At 34.6% G+C, this 5,201-nt stretch overlaps 1 long non-coding RNA gene across 1 annotated transcript; it reads left to right on the forward strand.

The window, feature by feature from the left end:
* LOC110021798 lies at positions 1-4,550 on the forward strand. Its single transcript, XR_002293704.1, has 3 exons — positions 1-39; positions 109-274; positions 4,298-4,550. It is a non-coding gene; the product is annotated as an uncharacterized LOC110021798 (long non-coding RNA).
* The last annotated feature ends 651 nt before the right edge of the window (positions 4,551-5,201 follow it).

Consider the following 5,201-nt stretch of genomic DNA (forward strand, 5'->3'; position numbering starts at 1 on the left):
TAAGATGTAAATGGCTGCACTAATGCCGTGTTACGCCAGGTGCGTGCGGTTTGACCTCAGGGTTTAGTGTGTTGGGGTATTTATCTTCTTTTATTTGATGTATTGCAGGGAAGAAGAAGAACGAGGGAGGCTGATTTATGTGTCTCAGAAGGGTCTCAGATAACTGGGAAAATTGTGGATACTATGATGGGAAGCTTAAGGGCTTCACATTGCTACCAAGCTGACGAGGGGTAGTCTCTTGAATAGATACTTCCTTAGAGGACTGCCGTTCATAGTAAGCTATTTTTTTCTGGTATAAGTTTTTGTTTTCATTTTGATGGGGCTGATAAAGTGATAAACCAGTTGAGTTGACGAGGCACATATTTAAGATCGAAGGTAAACTGAACCTTGTTATTTTATGCTGTAATAGGTTTAAATCGAATCGGGAGTTTTACAGCTTTTGTCTGCCGTTTTTCGCTGTGCAAATCTTCTGTATTAATTTTCTTCAATGCATCTCAGCATGAATTATAGGTTTCCTAAATTGTATTCCGTGTTGATTTGAGGCAAAGCTGTGAACAATGACTATCATTTGGTTAATAGCCATAAAAAAAACGGAGATGTATCGACAAATGTCAGATAATTCTGTATATTTTTTTACTCCACTTAACATCGTACAAGCTCTAAAAGCTTGCATTTGATCTTGCTTTGATGTGAATAGTTTTGTGTGCTCCCGCTCAACAAATATTGACGCAGCTGAAATTGTAATTTCAGTAAAATTTTGGGGGTAAGAAAATTCTTACTTTCCCAGCTGAAATTGTAATTTCAGTAAAATTTTGGGGGTACCTTTTTTTTTTTTGGATTCTCTCTAACTTTTTATCTGAATTTTAGCCCGGCACCTTCTGTCTGATGGGTCCACTGATTTATGTTGAGACCACTAGTTATGGTGCATAAATTTAAAGCTGTTTTTACATCAGCGGCCAGACAACCGTAGAGATGAATCCACAGATGAATGGTTCTTTTATGCCATTTGTCTACTGATTTCATCTCAAATTTGGATGGATTTTACGTGAGAAAACAGTCTTGTTTAAATGTGTTTGGACCTTGAGATTAAGGTGGTTTGATTTCCTCGCTCAACTTGACCCCCGTTTTAAGTATTACTTATCCCGTGCACTTGTGGCTTGATGTATATTTTTTTGAATCTTTACAGAAGTTAATTGTATTAGTGTACCATCAATTGCAACTCTTATGTGTTCATGCCTGAAGAATGAAGACATTTTGTGAAGACAAGTAAAATGATCACTAATACATGAATTGAAGATTAGATTGGCCCTATAGGAAAAGAATGGAAGCTATTGATCTTGCTTTGATGTGAATACATTTGTGTGCTCCTGCTCAACCAATATTGTTCTAACTGAAATTGTAATTTCAGCAAAATTTTGGGGGTAAGAAAATGCTTACTTTCCTTTTTTTGATTCGCTCTAGCTTTTTGTCTGAATTTTGGCCTGGCACCTTCTGTCTGATGGGTCCTCTGATTTTTATGGTGAGCCCACTATTGGTGCCTAAATTAAAGGTTGTCTTTACAGCAGCGGCCATTCAACCGTAGCGACGAATCCACAGATGAATGGTTCTTCTATGCTATTTGCCTACTGATTTCATCTCAAATTAGGATGGATTTTACGCAAGAAAATAGTCTTGCTTAAATGTGTATGGAACTTGAGATAAATGTGGCTTGATTTCCTCGTTCAACTTAACCTTCAAATTTAGTATTACTTATCCCGTATAGCCGTGGCTTGATATATTTTATTTGAATCTTTACAGAATTTAGTTGTATTGGTAGTGTGCCATCAATGTCAACTCCCATGTATTCATGCTGGTAGAACGAAAACATTTTGTTAAGACAAATAAAATGATCGTACATGAATTGAAGATTAGATAGACCCTATAGGAAAAGAATTGAAGCTATTTGCAGGATACCATTTGGTGCAATTATTTATATAGGGGTCTTTGTTAGTTTTTGAAATGATTTCTGTTATCATATATTTCTTTTGGGTATTGTAAGGTACTTGGTTTCATTTTATCAATCTTGTTTACTGTATCTTTTCATATAAGCATCAATTTTTCAATTTTTCTTAAATTTATACTGCATGGGTAATACAGGAATTAACAAAGTATCCAATGTTTTAATTCACGATGACTTGATGAGCTCAAGTCAATGGAAGCCTGTTATTGGTATTCATAGGTTTAGGCCTCGCGCATCAGTTTGTCCCCAAAATTTGCATCGATAGTTGCTTCATGCATCATGTTTATTGTGTTTGAGAATCATCATTTTATTGCAATTTCTTGTTAAAAATGATAATATGACTGCCAATTTTTTACGTATGAGTGAGTGTCATATTTATAACATTTTGGGTTTCAGGATTAGAGCTTGCCATGCTAAATGTCTAGGGTAAAGTTCTATTCTCACAAGTATTTCTGCCATCGTTCTGTGTTTACTGACTGCATCTTACTTTGAAATGAATATGGAATGTCTACTCTTTTTTTTTTAGTTGTTCTAGCTTGGTTATCTGAATTTTGATCCTGCACCTTTCGTCTGATGGGTCCTTTAATCTTTATGGAGAGACCCCTAGTAATGGTGCATAAAGTGAAAGTTGTTTTTACAACAGCGGCCAGACAACCGTAGAGATGAATCCACAGATGATGGTTTTTTTCACCATTTTGTCTACTGATTTCATCTCAAATTTTGATTAGATTGAGCACTAGACACTTATCTTGCCAAAGTGTTTGATACATGAGCTGAGAATTTTTGGATTTCCTTGTTTATCTTAATCCTCTTTGGTATTACTTGTGTAATATGGTTTTGGTACATTCGGAAAAAGAAAAGCATTGACGCATAATAACAACCATTGGAGTTGTTTGCTAGTTTTGGAAATGAATGCTTCTATTGGAATATTTTATTTACTTTCTTGTAAGGAACTTGTTTTCATCTATCATTGTTGTTTGCCATATATTTTCTCATATACATCATGTTTGCAACCTTTCATAAATATGTGCCTTGTTTACACATGGAAAGGGACTCATGACTATTGTGTTGAAGAATAAGATGATGCCATGTTGCCTAGTCGTTTTCCTCTCCCACAATTATGCAACATGATTGACCTTTCATTGCTAGTTTCACTTTCTTCCTTCATGGATCACGTTGTAATTATGTTCAAATGTCCATGAGACTTTCATTTTCTGCCCTTCTTATTCGCTTATAGCCAAAAGCTAAATGCCGACTCTGTGTTTGTCTTCTTCTTTTGGTGACCTCTGATAATCAGGGGATTCTTCTCTTATCCACCGGTGAATTTTAATCCAAATCATTTCTCACTAAACCCATTAACAAAGCATAATAGAAGGCTTTAGTTGGTAAAAGCTCTTGAATACTAACTTAATGTTATATATAATTGAACATTCATCAAATACAAAATTATCAATGTTGAAATCACCTGCAGAAGAGATAAGAATCTGCCAATAGCCAAAGGCCACCCAGTTTTGAAGACAAACGTTTATCATTTAGCTTGTGGCTAGAAACGAATGAAAATGATAGAACCTAAAAATATGACGTGTTTGAACATAATTATGGAATTGGCCTTAGGGAAGTGGTCCCAGTGTTATATGGCCTATCATGAATCATAGTTGTGGGCGAGAAAAGTGACCCAGTCATGCAGCATTATCCTAGGATAATATGCATTCAATTCAATGGTCATGAGTCTCGCTCCATTTGTAAAATTGCTTTTAAAAGCTTCATGCGGTGACAGCGATTTAATCAGGCTTTTTATAATATTCCATGTAGGAGTCTTTGTTAGTTTTTGAAATGAATGCCTTTGTTTTGGAGATTTAAGGATTTGTTTTGGTTAGATTTCCAACTTATTTGCTTTTCAAACCAAAACCATAGTTCTTATTCTTATTGGCTATTGTTTTCCAGCCAGATTTCTTAAAGCAGGTAGCCTATAACAAAATTGGTTCATTGGCTATTGTTTTCCAGCCAGATTTCTTAAAGCATGGTAGCCTATAACAAAGTTGGTTGACTCAAAATTGGTTCTTTTTTTTGAAAAATCTTGCTTTTGCAACCAACTTTATAAAAGATTACATGCTATCCAAACAGATTCTTACTTTACACTCTTGCAAGGAAACTGGTTTCATTTTGTAAATTTTTTTGTATGACATCAAACAGATTCTTACTTTACACTCTTGCAAGGAAACATAAATTTTTTTGTATGACATATTTCCTTATAAACACAAACTTTTCATAAATATATGCTTTGTTTTGGTGATTCAGGAATCATCAAAGTATCAGTTGTCTCTATGGGCTTTCCTGCGGGCTGCCTTTGCCATCCACCTGAGATCTACTTTGGCTTCTAGTTTGCTGGCTTCGAAGCTCAAGATGTCATCCGCTCTGGACCTGTTTTCTGGATATTCCTCATAATTTTAGATTCATTTTTTTAATTATTTTACTTAAAATAAATAAATTTAAACGATGTATGATTGAATTAGCTTATTAATGTTTATGAATATTATCATTTATTGTTTAACCATAGTTCTAAAAGCTGAGCCGTGTGGGGTGGTATATGCCCTACTCAGTTCTGCTAGAAACAACAAACTCGGTTTTCACTTTTGTGGTCTCGTGCCAAATTCTACTCTGCTTAAACTCTGCTAAACCCTAAACCATTTGGCATGAAGTTGCGAGTTTGAATGAATGCGTCCATCTATAATAATAAAATTTATCTACTTTATTTTTATTTTTGGCTTTGCTGACCGTTGCCATCAAATACGCCCCCCAAGATTTAAAATCTACATCTTCAAAGCCCAAAATGTCATGACCAAAAGGGTGCATCTGAATACACGCCGCTCAATTCTTATGCATTTACATTTGTATAACATAAACCTAACACTCTCTCAAATCTTTCATCTAATACCAAAAATGCCTCATTTTAATATTTAAAAAGTGGCGTGTATATATTTATATATATGTAAATTTAAATTTAGTTGTTAGGCATGTAAATACGAAAAAATTGAGTGGAATGTATGTAAATCTTTCAACGATAAACACGCTTCTTCCAGTTTTGAGGTCAACAGAACCTAAATTAAGTGTAACCTAACAGTTCTTGACTCCATATTTGTGGCATCAAATAAAGAACAAAAATTTCAATGGTAATAATTTTGATGACATAAAGAGTTCAAAC

Source organism: Phalaenopsis equestris, unplaced genomic scaffold, assembly GCF_001263595.1.
Source record: "Phalaenopsis equestris unplaced genomic scaffold, ASM126359v1 Scaffold000146, whole genome shotgun sequence".
In the NCBI taxonomy this organism is placed as follows: domain Eukaryota; kingdom Viridiplantae; phylum Streptophyta; class Magnoliopsida; order Asparagales; family Orchidaceae; genus Phalaenopsis; species Phalaenopsis equestris.